The sequence below is a fragment of the Rana temporaria genome, chromosome 5, assembly GCF_905171775.1.
Source record: "Rana temporaria chromosome 5, aRanTem1.1, whole genome shotgun sequence".
In the NCBI taxonomy this organism is placed as follows: Eukaryota; Metazoa; Chordata; class Amphibia; order Anura; family Ranidae; genus Rana; species Rana temporaria.
In genome coordinates, this window is record NC_053493.1 from 105,328,575 (window position 1) to 105,352,453 (window position 23,879).

General features: G+C 39.8%; 1 protein-coding gene and 1 non-coding gene across 2 annotated transcripts in view; both read left to right on the plus strand.

Annotated features, from left to right (window-relative positions):
- Positions 1 to 23,879, plus strand: part of KCNH8 (potassium voltage-gated channel subfamily H member 8) — a 580,442-nt gene that overhangs the window by 137,817 nt on the left and 418,746 nt on the right.
- Positions 18,904 to 19,157, plus strand: LOC120942131. Its single transcript, XR_005749925.1, has one exon. It is a non-coding gene; the product is annotated as a small nucleolar RNA snR82 (small nucleolar RNA).

The window sequence follows — 23,879 nt, forward strand, 5'->3', positions numbered from 1 at the left end:
TTTCATGCGACGGAGTGTACACAACATCGCATTGAAATCCGCGCCGAAATCCTCTGGCGATGACGTGTCGCGCCGTCGCCGCGATTATGACGCGGCGAAGTGCGCGACGCTGTCATATAAGGAATTCCATGCATGCGTCTAATCATTGCGACGCATGCGGGGGATCCCTTCGGATGGATGGATCCGGTGAGTCTATACAGACCAGCGGATCCATCCGTTGGGATGGACTCCAGCAGATGGATATGTTCTGCATGTCAGCGAATATTCGATCTGCTGGAATCCATCCCAGGGGAGATATATCCGCGGAAACAGATCCGCTGGCGTGTACACACCATAGGATCTATCCGCTGAAACCCATTTGCTGGGATTTATCTGCGGATGGATTCTATGGTGTGTACGGGGCCTAAGTGTGAAAGTGGTCTAAATCTTTTGTAATTGTCAGCATTTGTTAAGATACAATAACCACTGCCAATAGCTTAAGGCCTGCAGGAGCTTATGTGCTTGCTCTATGTCAAAGTACCTCCAGGCCCTTCTAGACTAGATGATCAAACCTGAACAAAGTGGACAATGTAAACCAAACCTTTAATTACATTCAAACAGGCTGAGGTCAAACCAGAAAAGGTAAAATAGTGCTTGATTGTCAAACAGGGAGAAAACAGGACAAAGAGTCGAGCAGGCCACTAAATCAGCTGTTCAGATACTGTATGGTGCCAAGAAAAGACCAGTAAAATAGTTACCACAAGTCAAATGTCAGAGCAGGCCAGGCCAAATAAACAACATCAAGTCACACAAAACAACAATTGTGAATTGAGGTATAATTTATTTCTTTACTTTAAAGCGGTTGTAAACCCTCCTATCTTTTTCAGCCAAGGAAGCTGCCATCTTGGCCTTTGTTCAATCTTCAACTGCCATGAAGCTGCACATGTGATCAGTTATGACACCAGCCATTGGATGGTTTGACAGTTTGGTTGAGAGCACAACCAATGTGCAGTTAGCATTCCCGGCATGCCGGGAATGTTAACAGTTTTTTTAAGTGTTACATCGATGGGTTTACTTCCGCTTTAACAAAACAACCCTTTTAAAGCTATCTATACTGTAGTATCTTCCAGAATATGTGAAAGAATATATTTTCACAGCAAAAAATATTTTTCACCAGTGAAGATTAAAGCTAATTTCCTAAAGCTGCGAAGGATGCCCTTTGGCCTTATACAGTAACCTTGAAGTGATTATCTTTCTACTGAACTTTCTATTCTATTTTCGCTGCCTAATGATTGAAAACAAAGTATCCTAACATCTGCTCTACAGCCATAAGGGTTAAGTGCAGTACAAAAATAGCAGCATTGATGAGCATAGGCTTGCGCAGACTTTTGCATTAGGGTGTGCACCCCAAAGCTCAAGCACACATGCTTGTATATGTATATTCATATATATATATATATATATATATATATATATATATATATATATATATATATAGGGTGGACCAATTATATGTGTACACCTTAATAAAATGGGAATGGTTGGTGATATTAACTTCCTGTTTGTGGCACATTAGTATATGTGAGGGGGGAAACTTTTCAAGATGGGTGGTGACCATGGCGACCATTTTAAAGTTGGCCATTTTAAATCCAACTTTTCAATACGAAGAGGGTCATGTGACACATCAAACTTATTGGGAATTTCACAAGAAAAACAATGGTTTTAGCGTTACTTTATTCTTTCATGAGTTATTTACAAGTTTCTGACCACTTATAAAATGTGTTCAATGTGCTCTCCAGTGACATACGGCGAGTGCTACGCTGTGGGCTCTTGCTGAATGAAGCTAGGATAGCCACTGATGTTTCTTCATTAGACCTCTTTCACACTGGATACGCCTATAGCGAAGCGTTAAAATCACGGTAAAACACTGATATTTTACTGCGATTTTACCGCGATTTTAACGCTCCGCTATAGGCGTATCCAGTGTGAAAGGGGTCTAATGAAGAAACATCAGTGGCTGTCCTAGCTTCATTCAGCAAGAGCCCACAGCGTAGCACTCGCCGCATGTCACTGGAGAGCACATTGAACACATTTTATAAGTGGTCAGAAACTTGTAAATAACTCATGAAAGAATAAAGTTACGTTAAAACCAAGCACACCATTGTTTTTCTTGTCAAATTCCCAATAGGTTTGATGTGTCACATGACCCTCTTCCTATTGAAAAAACAAAAGTTGGATTCAAAATGGCTGACTTTAAAATGGCCGCCATGGTCACCACCCATCTTGAAAAGTTTCCCCCCTCACATATACTAATGTGCCACAAACAGGAAGTTAATATCACCAACCATGTCCACCCTGCATATATATATATATATATATATATATATATATACACACACAAGTATATTTTTATATATATATATATATATATATATATATATATATACTAGTTTATCAAAAGTATTGGGACACCTGCCTTTACATACACATGAACTTTAATGTCATCCCAGTCTTAGTCTGTAGGGTTCAATATTGAGTTGGCCCACCATAGAACAGCTTTTAACTTTTCTTGAAATGTTTGACCATTCTTCCAGAAGCACATTAGTGAGATCAGGCACTGATGTTGGATGAGAAGGCCTGGCTTGCAGTCTCCACTCTAATTCATCCCAAATGAGTTTGGGTTGAAGTCAGGACTCTGTGCTGGCCAGTCACGTTCCTCCACCCCAAACTCACTCATCCATGTCTTTATTGACCTTGCTTTGTGCACTTGTCCAAATCATTTGGTGAAGGGGCGTTATGGTGTAGGGTTGTTTTTCAGGGGCTGGGCTTGGCCCCTTAGTTCTAGTGAAGACATCAGCATATCATGACATTTTGGACACTTTCATGCTCCCAACTTTGTGGCAACAGTTTGGGGATGGCCCCTTCCTGTGCTAACATGACTGCACACCAGTGCACAAAGCAAGGTCCATAAAGACATGGACTTAGGGTGGTGCAAAATGATCTTCAAGTGCTAAAATTTACATTATATTAGTAACTAAAACATATACAATTAAATTTTACAATCTAAAAAAAATAACAATTCCAAAGTGCTAGAATGGTGTAAACCTCCCAACCAAAAAGTTGTTGCATTTGATGGTAGTTTGTATTGCAATTATCTGTAGAGGGGGTTTCCACCATCCCTGCTAAGTTAAAAAAAAGGTTTATGTCTTATTATTATTTTGATGTGTATTACATGTGAAATTACATACCACTGGAATTATTGCACTTAATTTGTATGGTAAATATCTATATGAGGGGTTTCCACCATCCCTGCTAAGTTTCATTTTATACAGTATGTCTTATTTTCAGTTTGATATGTATTATATATGATGTTACATATCACAGAGACTGGTACTGTGGTAATATTACAATGTATTGAGATTTCCATACATTGGAGGGTTCCACCAATATTGTAAAGTTATCGATCGGTAAGTTAGCGCTGCGCTTTTTTTTATGGTGTGTGAACACATAACAGTGCTTAGCAGCAGGCCTTTTACTGACACTTTTTTATTTTACCTCCAGTAGTCTATTGTAAATAGTAGTGTGGTGATTACCTATTATACTAAAGATTGCCATGTGGCATTATTAAACATCAAACGATTTCAGTTGTACCCCCCAGGCTGGCCCCCCATGGACAATTTGTCTGGCTGCTGAGTTCATCTCCCCATCCCTGCGCTCAGGAATGTCATGGATGTGCGCCCATAGGAAGACTTTCTTTTCCGTATAATCCTAAAAAAACATATTGTGTATACTTACCTACTGCAGCCTCAGTCTGATCCCCCACTCCTGCCCACTCATTTGGGAGCAGCTGTCTCTGTCTCTCAGTAGTGTGCTGAGAGGCTGAACCAGCTGCCATTCATGAACCCCACATTATTGTCGGGATCTCCCCAAAGTCTGGACTGGCTCAGTGATGCTAAAGCCCCCTGTCAGCTGATTTTGGTTTGCAGGAAAACAGAACTAAGTGCGCTTCTGTGACACACATGAGAAGTATGACCAAAAGAGCTTTGACCATACTTTTCTTTTAAAGTAACTCCCTTCTGCTAGCAAAACTTCTTCGACATAAAACATTTACTTGTTTTCCATGCCCTAACCTGGCCTAAAATATATTGTATTTAATCTCCCTGGCGGTATTCCTGAGTCTGGCTCGGGGTGAATTTTACATACCAAAAACGGTAACCCCCGAGCCAGACTTGGGATCGCATTGCAGGATACAGAGGAAGTTACTTACCTTGTTCCTAGATCCTACGATGTGTCCCCGTTGTGTGTGCGAGCTGTCATTTCGCTCGATTCGGTGACTGCCGAGTGCCGCCGGGCTCCGTTTCCAAACGACGGAACGCACGGGGGTGGAGTTCGCCGCCAAATTCAAAAAAGTAAAAACACAGTATAGATACAGTATACTGTAATCTTACAGATTACAGTACTGTATCAGATAATTACACATCCAATTTGTCCCTAGTGGTCTGCCCAGTGTCCTGCATGCAGTTTTATATTATAAAAACTGTTCTTTCTGCCTGGAAACTGGAGATTGTCCATAGCAACCAAAAAGTGTCCCTTTATGTCAAAAGTGGTTTTAGAGCAGCTAGAAAACAGCGATGATAAATTAGAATCACTTGCAGAATTGAGCGATAGTGATTTGTGGGGAAATTCATCATCAAACACTGAAAGTAATGACAGCGACAATTCTGCAACTGAGCAAATTTCAGTGTTTGTGATTTGATTACATTATTGAATAATTTTTATTATAATTACATTATTATTTGTTATAATTATTTATAGTTATTTATTATATTATAATTTATGATTTTGTGTATTAAACGTTACCATACCCGGGACGTCTACTAGACTCTTGTTTGGTCAGATTTAAGTGTGTTATTCCTAAGAATTACAGGCCTACAATATAAAATGCCAAATTTCCATGCAAAATGATGGTACTGCTTTCAGCACCAAAAATCAGAAAGAATCATACTGCCAAGGAGGTTAAATAACCTGATATAAAAACAAGAATTTTACAATTACTGTGTGGTCAAAATGTATACATGGCTATTGTGCCTTTTTGTAAATCTAGTCCTGTTTACAGTCAATAAACGGTCCAAGACTCTTGCACATGGAAACAATCATATGTGCCTAGATTTTAGCTAGCAGAAGTGTACAAAGGTCGTTGTGGAAGCTATATACGTCTAATACAAAGTTATGTAGTTATGAGTTTACCTATATTTAACATTGTTTAAAAACTAGAGGCCAGCTTTCCCACTGGGGTGTTTGGATGATAATGCAGGTAGAGGTGAGTGAATGTGCCTAGGTTTTGTTTGTAGGCCAGTCATCAAATGGATCTTAAAGTCCCAAGAATGCCTAAATCTGAAACCAGTTTAAATATATGGACAGAGAGAAGATTGACAACTAATTATTGCGGTTTTCAAGGATAATAGGCAAGGGCTTGTCAAACACATGGCATGGGGTGTTGGGAATGGGCACTGCTAAAAGGAATGTATACCAATGCAATAAAAAATTTTTTTTGTTTTGTTTTTTTATATACCATACAAGGGAGACGGGCCTTCTTTTTATATGACTTCAAGGGTGACATAAGCAAAGTGATTACCAGCATACAATCAATCGTACGTGAATCTTTTATACGCCTCCATAAATGCATACTTTGCATTTATGGTTACAAATAAAATATTAATTTGATATTAATGGTGTTCCAGTGATCCTTTGCTTATGGACTGTGTTTGCTGATAGCGCCATCTGTCAGTTCACTGCAGCACCCATCTGTGGTCTTTGGTTGTGAGGAGTGCACATTCATTTTCAAAGGTGAACATGTGAAAAACACCATTTCTTTATATTACCTACTTGAGGATGCCTTTAATTTGTACGTGGTGCTATGAAACATTATGATTTTTACGGTATTCCATCATTACATATTTAGCATGTGTGATTGATTTTGTACGATTTCACAATTAGCTTGGCTAAAATACAGCAGCTGCTCCTTAATCTAATTGATTTCATATTGAAGGAAAAGTGTTTTTTTTTAAGATAGTTTTGGTTGCAACACATTATTTCTTTATCCAGCGGTAGAAGGCCTGAACTGACATGAAAGAAGTCATCACAACAGATAAAAACGAAATCCCCGTACACATGGGCGAAATGTTGGGAGACATTGGCTGGTTAAAGAAAACTGACATTTAGCCCGTGTGTACGGCACCCTGTCCAGATGGAAATCCAGCAGCCGACTGACTCCCGATCAGCGCTTGCAACCAATAGTGGAAAGCACTGATTGGAGTGTTCTGATGGGGGGGGGGGGGGGGACCCCCCAGTCAGAACACAGCAGCCCATTTTAAAGTTCTGCTATTGTGCCCTTTTCCCAAAACTCATTCTCAGGAGTGCATTGCAGCTATTTTGTTGGGTCTACTAATGTTTCCTTTACCTCCCCCTCTTTCTACGCAAGAGCACATTCATTTACATTTTTTTGGCCATGTTATTTCTGCTGCTATTGCATCCTTTTCCGTATACTCCTACTAAGGAGCACATGGCAGATATTTTTGTTGGTCCTATTATTGCACCTCTTTTTACCTGCTTTTTCTACTCAAGGACACATAGCATCCATTTTTTATTTTTTATTTGGCCAAGTCTTTTGTACTGCAACCCCTCCTAAATAATGTGTAATAAAACATGTTTGGCAAATTTTCTTCTCCTGCTCTTCAAGGGCGCAAAGAAGAATTATTTTTAGCCTAATGCCTCCTTTTTCTTCTCCTCAAGGGTGCATATCAGCTATTTTCTATGGACTTATAATGCAGCCTTTTCATTTTCAAAGATGCATAACAGACATATTTTTTGGCTTGCTAATCTACACTCTTCCTCCCCCTAAAATGTTGCATCTCCTCTATGGTGCAAAACAGCATTTATTTTACCTGCCAATTCACTCTTTTGTAGTAGCTAGGAGTGTGCTTATACTTCCTCAGCCAACTGTCAGCTTTCCTGTGGATTGACTTCCATGGGTACAGAAAAAATCCCCTATGTAGCCCCCCCCCCCCCTATTATGTCTGTCAGGCCCCTCTACCCCTCCTGGGCACACAGGATAGCCATCGCATTTAGGTCCATTTGCTGATAATTTCTGTACTGAATCAAGACAGAAGCAACAAGTTTCTCATCACTTCCGTTTCTCTGAACAGGTGAATAGGTGATATTGGGGGGGGGGGGGTCTAATGTCTCCGTAACCTCCCTGGCAGTATTCCCGAGTCTGCCTCGGGCAGAATTTTTCATACCAAAAGCGTTAAACCCGAGCAAGGATTGCATTGCAGGATACAGGGTAAGTTACTTACCTTGTCCCTGGATCTTGCAATGTCTCCCCGCTGTGTGTGCAAGCTGTTTTCTTGCTCGATTCACACACTGGTGACTGCCGAGTGCCACGGGGGCAGAGTTTGGCACCAAATCCAAAAAACGAAAAACACAGTATAGATACAGTATACTGTAATCTTACAGATTACAGTACTGTATCAAATAATTACACATCCCCTTTGTCCCTAGTGGTCTGTCCAGTGTTCTGCATGTAGTTTTATATTATAAAAACTGTTCTTTCTGCTTTGTTATAATTATTTATAGTTATTTATTATGTTATAATTTATGATTTTGTGTTTCAAACTTTATCATACCCGGGATCATTGGTGTGCGCAGCCTATTGCATTAGAGTGTGCACCCCAAAGCTCAAACACACATACGTGTGTATGTGTCTACATGTATATTGTCCCAGTACATTAATCTCCTTGCTGGCACAGTGAAAGAGAAGCAAGTGAGCACTTTTTTTATGGCAGAGTGGGTAAGAGGGAGATGTTTTCCATCTCCCCACTGGAACACAGAGCAATAATGCTAATGTAGACTAGATTATTAGGTTGTGCCCAGGCACACCTGGCACACCCACAGCTATGCCCAGGATGTCTACTAGACTCTTGTTTGGACAGATTTAGGTGAGTTGTTTCTAAGAATAACAGGCCTACAATATAAAATGCCAAATTTCCATGCAAAATATTTGTACAGCTTTCAGCACCAAAAAATCTGAAAGAATCATACCGCCAGGGAGGTTAAAAAAGACCTGTCATGTACATTATACTGTCACATACTGTAGTGGCTTGTTGGTCCCCTATGCAATGGAAATAATGTTAAGTAAAAAAAGGTAATATAATGTTTGTGTGTAATATAATAATTTTTGGTGAAAATATGGGTGTGATAAGCATAACATAATAAAATTGCAATTACCATAATTCATTTTTTTGGAATGTCTATGCTTTCAGAAAATTATATAATGTTTGTGGGTTTTAACTTATTTTCAGGCCTAAAATATGCATTTTAACATGTGTGCAAAAATCCTAAATCGATTTGGGCAGCAAAAGTATTAAGGAAAAAAAAACAGATTTAAGAAATTGAAATTAAAATGTTTATTTTCAAAACAGCAAAATTAGAGTGTATTATTTAAAGGGGTTGTAAAGTTAAATGTTTTTTCACCTTAATGCATCCTATGAGCCCCCATTTTACTTACCTCACCCCTCGAAAGTCCCGCGCTAGTCCCGGTCATCCTCTTCGGTTTCCAGCCTGGCCATTGATTGGCTAGATTGGACAGATTGATAGCATTGGCTGGCTGGCGCTGCTGTCAATCAAATCCAATGACGCAGCGTGCCGGGGGGTGGGGCCGAGTAATACAGTAGGCAGCTATGCCCGCTGCTGTATCACGGGAGCGTGCCCGCAAGAGCTTTCCACCATGTGAGCTTGCTCGCATGAAGGTGGAAAGCTCTTGCGGAGGGGGAGCCATGACAGCCGCCGAGGGACCCCAGAAGACGTGGATTGGGGCCACTGTGTGCAAAACGAGCCACACAGTGGAGGTAAGTATAACATGTTTGTTATTTAAAAAAAAAAATGTTTTGCTTTAGTGTCGCTTTAACTGTAAAAAAAAATTAAAAAAATGCTCTGTCCATGCACACTATGTTTTTTTTTTACTTAAAGCAAATAGACTGTGCACTTCGCAAGTGCAATTAATTTTCCGAAGAGTTTAGTAAATCTGAGGAGGCTCTGATGATTTCCATTATTTAATCATGTACAAGCAAAAATTTTTTTTTTCTTGTACCTGATTGGGTATTCTTTATAAAGCCCTTTGGTGATCAACATTAAATTGTATTATTTCACAGCCACAAAATGGACTGAGATATTGCTCATACTCAGTTTAGACAATGTAAACAGCTTTACTAGGTCAGGATTCGAGAGTGAGAAGCCCTGAAGTTTTAATAAAATATAATTATACTTTATTTATTTGACTCAAAAAGCTACCAAAGTATTGTTGTGCACAGAATTCAAGCACTTTTATCAAGGTTGCATTTTGAATAGGACCCAAACCAACTACTAATAAAAAATAAATACACAATTTAAGTGTATTTAGTTCACTGAAAAAAGCTTAAATATATTGTAATTACTACAGACACAGTATTTGCACTAAATCACATTTTGAGCAGGACATAAACCAGACAGCTTTTAATAAAAAAAATATAAAAAATTAGAGTGTATTTTTTCAAGGAAAAAAATATATATTGTAGTAACTATATGCACAGTATACAAGCACATGTACTATAGTGAAATTTGAACAGGATACACACCAGCCAGCTATAACTAATACACAAATAGATTGTATGTATTTAAATAAAAAAAAGACAAAAAAAATTATAGTTACTTATAGTAATTATCATTATTATACAGGATTTATATAGCGACAACAGTTTGCACAATGCTTTAAAACATGGGGGAAGACAGTAAAGTTTATAATACAATTTAATACAGGAGGAATTGAAGGGCCCTGCTTCCTAGAGCTTTGCAATAAAAAAGTGAAGGTCAAGTGATACAAAAGGTAAAAACTGTGAGGGATGAGCTGATAAGGAAAGTGGAAATACAGCTGTTAGAGGTGGGATAGGCTTCTCCGAAGAAAGTGTTTTTCAGGGATCACCTAAAAGTGGACAGAGTAGGGACATAGGCATATTTGGTTAGGGAGTTCTATAAGATGGGAGAAGCTTGGGAGAAGTTCTGGAGGAGAGCAAGGGGGGAGGGGACAAGGGAGCTGGAGAGAAGGAGGTCTTGAGAGGAATGAAGAGAATGGTTTGGTTGAAATTTTGGATCTAGGTTAGAGATGTAGCTGGGGGCAGAGTTGTGGATTGCTTTGTAAGTTATTGTTAGTATTTTGAAATGTATTTGTTGGGTAAGCCGAAGCCAATGGGAGAATTTACAGAGAGGGGTGGCAGACACTGAACAGTCGGTAAGGAGGATGAGCCTGGCAGCAGCATTCATGATGGACTGGAGGGGGATAGCCTATGTAAAAGTAAGCCAATGAAGAGGGAGGAGTCAAGGTGAGAGATAACCAAGGAGTTAACTAGAATATTTGGGGTAATATTGGTTTGGAAGGTGCGTGTTTTGGAATTGTTGCGTAGGTTGAGGTGGCAAGCTTTTTACAATGATTGGATGTGGGGCCGAAAGGAGAGTTCTGTGTCCAGGATTATACATGCACCCTGGCATTCCGGGATGGGATGGATGTAGATCATGTACATCATTTGATCAAATTTTTAGGCTGCATTTGAAACAGGAGAGATTGTTAACTAGGTTATGTGTATATGTGAATACACTCCAGTCACTATAATAGTATTTCACATATATAAAATATATCACATATTTTAACTTTTTGCTGTAATAAATATCCCCAAAAATATATAAAAATATTTTTTTTCTCTGTTTAGGCCGATACATATTCTTCTACATATTTTTCATAAAAATTGATTGGTTTGCGCAAAAGTTGTAGCGTCTACAAAATAGGGCATAATTTTATGGCATTTTTATTAATTTTTTTTTTTACTAGTAATGGTGGCGATCAGCAATTTTTATCGGTACTGCGACCTTATGGCGGACACTTCGGACACTTTTGACACATTTTTGGGACCATTGGCATTTTTATAGCGATCAGTGCAATAAAAATGCATTGATTACTATAAAAATGGCACTGGCAGGGAAGGGGTTAACACTAGGGGTTAATTATGTTCCCTAAGTGTGTTCTAACTGAAGGGGGGGAGGGACTGACTAGGGGAAATTACTGATCGCTGTTCATAAATTGTATGAACAGACGATCAGGCATTTCTCCCCCTGACAGGACCGGGAGCTATGTGTTTACACACACAGCTCCCGGTTCTCGCTCTTTAATGAGCGATTCTTCAACATAAGTAGTAGTTTGATCTGTAATATACATTTATTGATAGGGTTGCATACTATATATAAATTACACATTAAACAGTATTTACAAAATAATGAACAGTATAATTATGGTTGATTACATAATATTTACAAATGTACAGTTTACCTCTTAGCTTCAGATCTGGTCATGCTGACTGTTTTTGAAGTCCCAGCACAAAGAGAGTGCACAGCCTAAACATATATTATATTCCCACCTCTTCTTTCTGTACAGTGGCTAATATAATGCTCCCCAATCGGTCACTGTACCTAGCAAATGTTTATTGGGCATAACAAAAATAAGGTGCCCACCTTCTAGTGTCTAAACTGTTGCTGCTAGCCCAATTATGTTTTAGAAAAAAGAGAAGAGAAACTCCCAAAGGGATTTTGTGCAGCTTCAAAGATTGTATAATCTTGAATAAGGTTTAAAATAAGTTTTATTATCAAGTATCAAAAAGGATTTTACATAAAAAAGAGGGATAAGGTTGAAAGGATGGATCTATTTACATTCAGGGGCAACAATAAGAGCTCTGGTGTACACAATTGTATTATATGTTGTTCACATATATACATCTCACAATGACCATATATAGTTAACCATTGGGTAATTTTTTTCAATTGTATTGCTGGGACCGACAATTCATAAATAGCCCGCGAGTAGTTTTAAATGACTTTTTCTCCTTCAGAAAGGACACTTTGTGCAGGGACAGTTCTAAACACGGGAAACAATCGCTACTTTACATGCATACTTTCGACACCCCCCCAGGTACGAAATTTAAAGAAATATTTCAGTTTTATTGTTTCACTTTAAGCATTGTTAAAATCACTGCTCTTGAAAAAACGTCAGTGTTTAAAACTTTTTTTTGCATTGATACATGTCCCCTGGGGCAGGACCCAGGTCCCCAAACACTTTTTAGGACAGTAACTTGCATATTAACCTTTAACCACTTCAGCCCCGGACCATATTGCTGGTCAATGACCAGGCCACTTTTTGCGATTCGGCACTGCGTTGCTTTACCTGACAATTGGGCAGTCGTGCGACTTGGCTCCCAAACAAAATTGGCGTCCTTTTTTCCCCACAAATAGAGCTTTCTTTTGGTGGTATTTTATCACCTCTGCGGTTTTTATTTTTTGCGCTATAAACAAAAATAGAGCGACAATTTTTTAACTTTTTGCTGTAATAAATATCCCCAAAAATATATAAAAATATTTTTTTTCTCTGTTTAGGCCGATACATATTCTTCTACATATTTTTCATAAAAATTGATTGGTTTGCGCAAAAGTTGTAGCGTCTACAAAATAGGGCATAATTTTATGGCATTTTTATTAATTTTTTTTTTTACTAGTAATGGTGGCGATCAGCAATTTTTATCGGTACTGCGACCTTATGGCGGACACTTCGGACACTTTTGACACATTTTTGGGACCATTGGCATTTTTATAGCGATCAGTGCAATAAAAATGCATTGATTACTATAAAAATGGCACTGGCAGGGAAGGGGTTAACACTAGGGGTTAATTATGTTCCCTAAGTGTGTTCTAACTGAAGGGGGGGAGGGACTGACTAGGGGAAATTACTGATCGCTGTTCATAAATTGTATGAACAGACGATCAGGCATTTCTCCCCCTGACAGGACCGGGAGCTATGTGTTTACACACACAGCTCCCGGTTCTCGCTCTTTAATGAGCGATCACGGGTGCCCAACGGTGATCGTGCCCGCCGGGCACGCGCGTTGGGACCAGGGGCAAGCTGGGGGACACGCCCCTAGTGGCTGATTCGCGAGGTGCGTGACCTCGCGCAGGGGAGCCGACCCAGTTATATGGCGGCTGGTCGGCAAGTAGTTAAAATTAGCACTTTAGAATTCTCCCATAGACTTTCAACGGCTTTTTGAATTTGCCGCGAACACCTCAAATTGTTCGCTGTTCGCCGAATGGATGAACAGCCAATATTCGAGTCAAACTCATGTTCGACTCTAACTCAAAGCTCATTCCTACCTACAACCCTGCCTTGATGTCTGTAGGTGGGAGGTTTATTGGAACCTGTAATCCCCATATAAAATTAAGGGGGCCCTAGATACCAGCCCTCCCTACATGAATGAGCCAAAGGTACATAGCACCCACCCCCTCCCAAAAAAATGCAAATAAACACATTTTGACAAGTCCTTTAATAAAATATGATTTTTTTTTTTACCTTGATGTGCTTTTTATTGTTAATCATGTCATTCAAAGATGCAGGGCTTTATCAATCATACAGATTTGATCCACTCCCAACTACTGCAACTATAAATAAAGGTGCGGGGTATCCTGGGTGATAATATTGACCAAATATGGACATGACCATATTTGGTCAATTATGTAATTAGAATCCGCTTTGAGTTTGCAACAGTATCCCGATTCCGAACTCTAGGCTTTAGCTCATCATTAGTTAAGAAACATCAAATAACTCTTTTCAGTGTGATAATTTCACATCCTTCTAACACTCAATTCTTTAAACACCTAAAAACAAACAAAATAACATCCAGGTCATAAAAGAAAATGACACCCATGAGCCATTTAAAGCTCTTTAAAATCTGTTTAGGCCTATGTACATCACTTGTGGTGAAGTAATATGTAGTAAATGTACAAACTACTACACTACTACGTGCAAAAACCACATACACTGTAAAGTATTGCAGGAAGTGACGTTTTTCTTGTAATAGCATCCATTGTAAAGTGATGTCTAAGGATAGGGGCACCATTCTTTTTATGCATAAAGTTTGGAGTTTAAGTAATACCCTTTATTGGCTAGCTTAGATTTTTAGAGATGAAAACCTTTGGAATTAATTAGATTCACTTTAAGCATTTATACAATTAGCAAATGGTCTATTCTGTTGCAGTTAGGGATGCACCAATACCAGTTTTTTAAGACTAAGCACGAGTGCCGAATACTCACCAATACCAATTACCAATACCTATTACCTAGGGAGATGTTTTTTTAGACTAATGAAATAGTATTACTTGAGCCTAGGTTCACACGGATGCGGTGCTGTGAACTACATGTGATTCGGACAGGAATCGCACAGCATTCCTGATCAAATCACATGTAACTCTTTGCAGTGCAATTTGAGCCAATTCATATTGTATGGGCTCAAGTCACACATGAAAAAAGTGCAGGCAGGTATTGGTTTTAGCATTGGAGCATTTTGCATGAGACACCATTACATCTGTTTCACTTCTTCCCAACTAGTTCCAGCTCACAGGCCAGTCCTTCCCCTGACAGCGCTAGAGTGGGGGGTTCAGTAAGGAGTCAATGTATAGCGATTGGGGGAGGTGTGATGTAAGAGGTCACTGATGTATATGGAGATGGGGAAGTGCACTAAGAAGTTACTGTTTAGAGATGGAGAGGTGCAATAGGGGTTTATGTATAGAGATGTGGTGATGGGCAGTAAGGGGTTGATGTATGGTGATGGAGTGAGTGCAGTAAAGGGTAAATGTATGGAGGTGGGTGCAGTAAGGGGGTGCATTTAAAATTATGTAGAGAGGTTGGGCTAGGCTCCACTCCCCTCAGAGTGAAGGAAACCATGTTCCGTTCAAAGTGCCAAGAGTCAGCAGAGACACATGGAGGCAGAAGAGCTGATGCCCGGAGTGTACATGCAGATGACCTGCAATAGTCAGTTTGCCCCTCTCCTTCCCGAAATGCATGTTAGGTCCGTCATTTACCAGCCTGAGGACCCCCACACATGATCCATGGCACCCAGCTCACACCCCCGCCAAGACCTTTTCAATCCACCCATGGAAGTTCCCCAGCACTCATACCCTGGAGAGCCCAGAAGCAGTCAGTTGGATGGGAAGGATGCGGGGGGGGGACACACTCCTGACATCTATGCTTCTAGGTTTATGCTTGAGCTGTGGGGGAAATCACATGCGATTCGGACAGGAATCGCACAGCATTCCTGTTCAAATCACATGTGATTCTTTGCAGTACAATTTAAGTCCATTCATTTTGTATGGGCTCAAATCGCACCGCAAAGGATGAGCCCGAAAAGTCGCAAATTCGAAAGTCGCGGAATACCATTTACAATTCTGTGGGAGAAATCAAAGTGCTAATTTTAAAGGTTATTGTGTAAGTTATTGTCATAAAAAGTGTTTGGGGACCTGGGTCCTGCCCCAGGGGACATGTATTAATGCAAACAAAGGTTTAAAAACTGAAGTTTTTTCGGGAGCAGTGAATTTAATAATGCTTAAACTGAAACAATAAAAGTTAAATATTCCTTTAAATTTCGTACCTGGGGGTGTCAATAGTATGCCTGTAAAGTGGCATGTGTTTCTCTTGTTTAGAACAGTCCCTGCGCAAAATTACATTTCTAAAGGAAAAAAGTAATTTAACATTACTCGCGGCTATAATGAATTGTCGGGTTTGGGAACACAGATAAAAGTAATTGAAAAAAATGGCACCCCGAACCAAAATTTAAAAAAAAAATGTGTGGGGGTCCCCCAAATTCCTTACCAGGCCCTTCATTTCTGGTATGGATTTTAAGGGGTGACCCGCACCAAAATAAAAAAAAAATGGCATGGGGTTCCACCCAAAAATCCATATCAGACCTTTATCCAAGCACGCAACCTGTCAGGCTGTAGGAAAAGAGGGGGGACGAGTGAGCGCCCCTCTTGAACCGTAGCATCATCCCAAAAACCCTTGTCCAGTGGTTGTGGGGGTCTGCGGGCGGGGGGCTCATTGGAATCTGGAAGTCTCCTTTAACAAAGGGGACACCTAGATCCGGCCACCCCCCATGTGAATTGGTAACGGGGTACATTGTACCCCTACCATTTCACAAAGAAAGTGTAAAAAATTGTAAAAAAACACTTGAGACAGCTTGGGACAAGTCTTTTATTAAAAAATAAAAAAATAATCCAGCAAAGCTCAATTCTCGAGCGGAGGATACAGAGAAATAAAAACGCTGACACGATCCGCCTCCATGAGTGGTTCCCGTCGAATGACACTACACCCACCTAGTTTCCCGTGGTGTCAGAGGGGGCGACTCCACGGGGAAACCTCAGGAAATTTCTGTGAAATGGTAGGGGTACAATGGGGTAGGGGTAGCAGATATATTTTGGCCTTAATCTATGAAGACATTTGATTTGATTTAAAAAATAATAATATTGGATATGTTTTATAGCAGAAAGTTATTTTTTCTTTTATATAACATAATTTGGGGTATTTTTTTCATTTATATCGCAAAAAAAATATTGCCACCAAAAGAAAGCTCTATTTGTGTGAAAAAATTATACAAATTTTGTTTGGGTACACCTTTGAACAGTCGTGCAATTAGCAGTTAAACTATCCCAGTGCTGAATAGCAGAAAATGTCCTGGTAAAATCGTCCAGAGCACAAGTGGTTAAAGTGGGTCTCCTGTAAGACTATATTGCTTCCTATTTTTAAATGATATAAGCACTATTAGCTTTTCTCTACATTTTTTACAAGTCATTACCGGCTACCTGGGAGCAAGGAGTGGGGAGGAATTCTGGAGTTGCCATTAGACATGTGCACACTGAAATATTTTGTTTCGGAATTTCGTTTTCGTCCGAAAAATGTATTTATTTAGTTACTCCCGAAATTCGTTTTTATTTATTTTGTTTTGTTAAAAAATGCATTAGTCCGAAAATTAGAATTAAAGTCGAATCTGTCTTTGAAGGCTTATGGGGTCTGTCGAATGTTCTAAGAAGATTCGACGGAATAGCTAAACTGTACGACACCGCAATCATACATTTCCGGTCGAATGTTCCGCCTACAAGCTATAAAAGAATTCTAATGTTGTATGACTAGTAATAATTATATTTATAAATTATTATTACTAGTCAACCAACATTCAAATTCTCCTATAGCCTATGGGCTGAACAAGTGGACGGAAATGTACGAGTGCGGCGTCGTACAGTTTAGCTGCTTGTCAAATCTTCTTAGAACTTTTGACAGACACCATAAGCCTTCAATTACCGATTCAACGTTTGTATGTTTTTTGCTACTTTGTCGAATCTTCGTCATTCATGTCGAATGGTCTCCCCCCAACACTGTCTCTATAATGTCGAATCTTTTTTCTCTATGTCAAATCTTTTCTCTCTATGTCGAATAATCTTGGAGTACTAGAGTTAAGGTTAGGCACATTCGACCACAGGTTAGATAGACACAGATTGCTATTTTCAGAGTCATGTGCATGTGCTTTGATCAACACAAGATCGGCAGTAAAACACAGACTAGAAATCCATGATTTCATCATACAATACGATTTAGACTGCCTCTTTATCACAGAAAGCTGGCTTACAGCCGACTGTAACACCATTCTGGGAGAACTGATGCCTGAAAACTATCGTATTATAACTGAAAACAGAGTGGGGCAAAGAGGAGGAGGCCTGGCGGTGATCCACAAGACTCACCTCGCGATCACTAAACCAGTCCTTCAAAACCCTCTTCCATTCATGGAAACCCTCACTCTGCAACTGCAAACCAATCGGGTTTCCGTCCCGGTCACGGGACAGAAACAGCACTGCTTAAAATATGGGATGATGCTCTCGAGGCCGCAGACGAAGGATAATCTTGTCTTCTAGTACTGTTGGACCTAAGCGCAGCTTTTGACACGGTAAACCACAAACTACTACTGACTCGGCTAGCTGAAGTAGCCAGAGTCGCGGAATGTGATCTATCCTGGTTCTCCTCCTTTTTGGAAAACCGATCCCAAATAGTGAAATCGGGACCTTTCACTTCTGAAAAACGCACAGTGTCATGCGGGGTCCCGCAAGGATCCCCCCTGTCGCCGGTACTGTTCAATATCTACCTCCGACCTCTCTTTGAAATCATCAGTAGCCAAAAGCTACATTACCACTCTTATGCAGATGACACACAACTGTACTTTTGCATCTGCAACAAAAAGGATCATCATCTAGGTCTAGAGAAATCCCTCTCTTTGATAGAAAACTGGATGACAAAGAGTTATCTTAAACTCAACGGATCGAAAGCAGAACTTCTCCTGTTTCATGCCAATCGAAAAAATCAACTTTTGGCCAATTCTGGGCCAAATCATCACCCCTAGCACCAAAGTCAAAAGTCTCGGAGTCATCTTCGACACCTACATGACAATGGATGCACAAATAGGGTCAGTAGTCAGCGGATCGCACCATCTGCTGCGCCTACTATGCAGACTTATTCCATTTATTCCTAAAGAGGACATAGCAGTCGTGGTGGGAACAATTGTTAACTGCAGACTTGACTATGCAAATGCCCTCTACCTCGGACTCCCAAAGTACCAAATCACTCGTCTGCAAGTCGTTCAAAATACGGCTGCTAGATTGGTGACTGGGAAAAAAAACATGGGAATCAATCTCTCCTTAAAACAAAACATGATAATCAAGCGCACTCCCTGTGGATGTCTGGAGATCACAACAAACAAATTTGGATTGGGGTAGGGATGGGGGCTAAGGGTGAATGACAAGGAATAGTAAAAATGAAAATTGTCCCAAAAGACAGTGCTATAAAGGAAATATCATAGTCCATCAAATGTCCATAGCACTATATCACTATATCACTATAGCCTTGCTTTAGATGGCTGCCAGCTGACAGATGAAGTGTAATCTGTATGAAAGCAAAAAAAGACAAAATGCAGCGCCTTCTAAGCGTAGCAAGCTTGTTTAATGGGAATAAAATGTTCAAAAACTTGTAAAAAGCCTACTCACAAACATCAGTAGGTACAGGCTCTATATTTCTGCCTGTACCTACTGATGTTTGTGAGTAGGCTTTTTACAAGTTTTTGAACATTTTATTCCCATTAAACAAGCTTGCTACGCTTAGAAGGCGCTGCATTTTGTCTTTTTTTGCAATCAATCTCTCCTTCACTGAGAACCCTTTATTGGTTGCCAGTAAAAGACAGAATTACTTTCAAAGTCTGACGCATAAATGTGTTCAAGGAAATGCCCCCCAATATCTATACGAAAAACTAAAAGCTCACAACTCCAATCGCGTTCTGCGATCCACCATTCAAAATCTACTCCAAATACCCAAAACCAGATACAAGTCCAAGGGAGAACTAAGATTTGCGCTCCAGGGCCCCAGACTATGGAACGCTTTACCAACCAGCATTTGGTTGGAGGAGAATCACTTGACCTTTAGGAGAAAGATCAAAACCCATCTCTTTTGAGTTCAAAGGAGAAATGGACAAACGAGCGCCCAGAGGCGATTTAGTTCGCATGTGCAGCTCTATATAAGGTTTTCACTCACTCATGTCGAATCTCCTATCTATATCGAACTGTTGTAACATTTTTTATGTCGGATCTTTCGAATTTCCGATTCTGCATGTTCGTTTTTGTTTGTTAAAATGATAATGAAAATACCTGAAATTCGGACGAAAATGCATTCGGACGAAAACGAATGCACATGTCTAGTTGCCATGGTGTAGACCTGGTGAGGCTAAAAAGCAGTTTTTGATCCTACTTAGTTGTAGTTTCAGGTGAGATTACTCCTGGAGGGGGGGGCCTGTGGTGATACACATCTTGGATTGTTTTTAAACACAAAGGAGTGAATTGAAGATAAACACTGATTGTGAAACATACAATTGTGGTAAATTTTCACTTTTTGGACTATTTAATTTTTTATTTTATGTTTATGTTTTCCAATTTTATATATTTTTTTATATAATTCTATATTCACGTTATACTTTAGTCACGTGTATTTATTGATATTTGTATGGAATCATTGGAATATTAATATTCACAGTATGTATGCATTTTATACCAAATTTAAGTTGTGTTTAGAATATTCTCATTGGCTGTTTGACTTTGGGAGCCAATGGCGACGCTCTGCTGTCTCAGCCAATGAGGAGTCCAGGGCAGCTGAGACATCCTTACAACTTTGCTAGAGCTAGTGAGACCTCAGGTAAGTATTAGGGGGGGCTGAGGGGAGCTGCTGCACACAGAAGGCTTTTTATCTTAATGCATCTTGTTTAACCTTCTGTCTTTACAATCACTTTAATGTAGTCCTGAAGCTTTTTGATAAGTTAGTGGCAAGTAGACTTCATCCTTTTATTCCCCAATTGTTTTGTAATGACCAAGTAGGATTTGTGGCGCATCAGGAATCACACGCTTAGAGTAATTGACCTTAAACATTGCTCCCGGTCAAGGGGAATGTTGCTCTCTACAGTAGTGTTGAGCAGAATATGCCATATTCGATTTCGCGATATATCTCGAATATATATTCGAATATTCGAGATATATTCGCTAAATTCGAATATTCGTGATATTTTATCGAAAGTAAATGATTGCGATTTTTCGCTATTGCGAATGCGAAAATAATTGCGATTTTTTGATAACTGCGGTAGGAGCACTCTGATTGGCTCAGAATATTCGTGATATTTTATCGAAATATCGCAACATGCGAATGCGATATTTATTGCGCAATTTCGAGAAATGCTGTAGGAGCACTCTGATTGGCTCAGAATATTCGTGATATTTTACAATACAAAATAATTGCGAATATTCGGCAAATGCGGAAGGAGCACTCTGATTGGCTCAGAATATTCTTGATATTTTACAATACAAAATAATTGCGAATATTCGGCAAATGCAGAAGGAGCACTCTGATTGGCTCAGAATATTCTTGATATTTTACAATACAAAATAATTGCGAATATTCGGCAAATGCAGAAGGAGCACTCTGATTGGCTCAGAATATTCTTGATATTTTACAATACAAAATAATTGCGAATATTCGGCAAATGCGGAAGGAGCACTCTGATTGGCTCAGAATATTCTTGATATTTTACAATAGAAAATAAAAAGTGTTTTGCATTGGTGGTGATTCTTTACTCTATCCATCTGTCACAGCCGTTTGTCAATCAAACACCTTGAAGATTGAACACGTTCATGCTGCATGCTTTGGACTTTTTTTCACTTCACATATCAAAGACATTTTTATGAAAGATTATTTTTCTATTATTGGGACTATATTTCTTTATATATTTGTTTCACTGTGTATTTCACAAGTTATTTGCGCTTGCTTATTTTATAATTTGCCCACATGTCTTGTCACTAGACATATTTTTTATTCTTGTAGAGCGACTCCATTTTCTGTCTTGTATTAATTTATGTTGTATAACATTTTTGAGTTGCTGCTGTATTCTCCCCTTTTTTAAGCTATGCGCAATTTTTTCCTTCTTACAAAAAATAATAATATCAAACATACAAATATTCATAACATACACATACACAAAGCCCCCCCCTTTTGCATCAGAGACAATCAGAGTTCTCCTACCACAGTTATCGAAAATTCGCAATCATTTTCGCATTCGCAATAGCGAAAAATCGCAATTTTTTTTTTTCAATTTGGCAACATAATAGGATCGCCTCAGCTTAGCTACTCGGCCCAGGGTCTCTAATCATACCAGCAATGCTTTTAGACGTCGATAGGATGTGATCTGTTTTAAAAATCAAATTGAAAAAATGCGAATATTCGGAATTGCGAATATTCACCGCGAAATTCGAAATATAGCGCGATTTCTCGAATATGCTATATTCGAGTCGAATATTCGCAATGCGAATATTCGTGAGCAACACTACTCTACAGATGCAGAAAAGGCATTGGATTGGATGAACTGGCAATTTATTTACAGTGTCTTACAGCATACACTTTAGGTCTGGGTCACCATATGAGATCATGAGATTGCTTGTTTAGAAAGGTATCTAAAAATAGTAAGTTAATTCTATCAATAAATCAACAAACTCAGGAGTTTGCCATGCTGATTTATTCTGCAGCCTTTTTAGACATATTTTCAGAATATGTACACATAAAAAAAAAACATGCTTGACTCAAAAAGGGATATTTTTATTTGCTTATTACTAGGGTTGTCCCGATACCACTTTTTTAGGACCGAGTACAAGTACCGATACTTTTTTTCAAGTAGTCGCCGATACCGAATACCGATACTTTTTTTAAATGTCATGTGACCGTTTTCAAACCACAATACAGACCAAGGATATTTTCTTTAGAATTATGAAGAACTGGTACATCATGGTGTGGGGCTGTTTTTTAGCATACGGTACTGGAAAACTACATATCATTGAAGGAGTGATCACTGCCAGTGCCACCTATCAGTGCAGCTCATCGGTGCCAGTGCCCAAAAGTGCAGCTAGCCAGTGCCACCTATCAGTGCAGATCAGTGCCCATTAGTGCATCAGTGCAGGGAGGCAGCTTATTAGTGCATCTCATCAGTGCCACCCAATCAATGCCAGTGCCACCTATCAGTGCCATCCATTTATGAGTGCGCCATTCAATCAATGCCAGTGGCACCTATCAGTGCCATCCAATGGCACTGATAGGTGGCACTGGCATTGATTGGATGGCACTCATAAATGGATGGCACTGATAGGTGGCACTGGCATTGATTGAATGGCACTCATAAATGTGGCACTGATGAGATGCACTAATAAGCTGCCTCCCTGCATTGATATAGCACCCCCCCCAAAAAAAAAAAGTTAACCACTTCAGGTTCGTTGCAGCCAGTACTGTACCCACACTTCTTCTGCACAATTAAACATTATCTCATCTGTATGACAGTGACTTCCCCAGCGCTCATTGCTTTTTACTGTACCTTTCCTGTCGATCGTGCGGTGCGGTCCTTTCGCAAGGCAATGGAGACTCCTAGGACGCCGGGGACGGCCTCTGGATGACGTCACGCCGCCGGGGGACGTCAAGCTCCGCCTACAGTCAGTGTCTGTGTTCAGTACAGTACTGAAGGGGAGGAGCACGCTCAGCCTCGGCGCACTGGCACCGCCCGCGCTACAAGAGGCTGTGTTGTTGTGGATAGCCGCGGCTCTGCTGTGAATCATAGCAGCGGCTCGCGGCCGCTACTCACGGCCCGTGATTAAATGTTGTTCACTGCGTCAATTGGGCCTATATCATAATGCAGGCTGCAGCTGCCTGGACGTGTGGATTTATTATATAGCGGTCGTCGGCCGGCCGCCGGGCCCTGGTGAGAGAATTAAGTTTGGGCCTATATTATGATGGGGGCCTGGAGCTGCAGCTCCATCAGCCCCACGGTTAATCCGGCCCTGCCTCTATACACCGCTCGATGTCACAAAAAAAAAAAAAGTATTCTATTTTGGTATCGGGAGTATTTGCGCGAGTACGAGTACTAGCACAAATACTCGGTATCGGTCCCGATACCGATACTGGTATCGGTATCGGGACAACCCTACTTATTACTGTTGTATCCTTTTTACACATTCAATATTTTTGTTGAAAGCACAGGCTATCATACTTTCTACATATATTATTAATGCTCAGAAGCATGAAGCATGGTAGGCTAACATAACCTCTGTGTCTCTAATGATGTTTTGGTGAATTTAACTCTGTAATCATTTTTTTTCATATATCTGCATATTTTGTTTTCGAAATGTGTGTAGTCTCTATTTTCTGCCCTATAGTATGCTCAGCTTGATGTCTGCACACATTATAATAAACTCACTCTCTATTTATGCTTATTTGCACCTGAAGAGCAAGATTCCTGAATGCATTTCTGCTTGAATTCTCAAGCCACGCATTAGTAAATCCATCCGTTAATGTTTATGTATAAGGTGTGTAAGAGCTTTTTCTTATTGAAATGCTT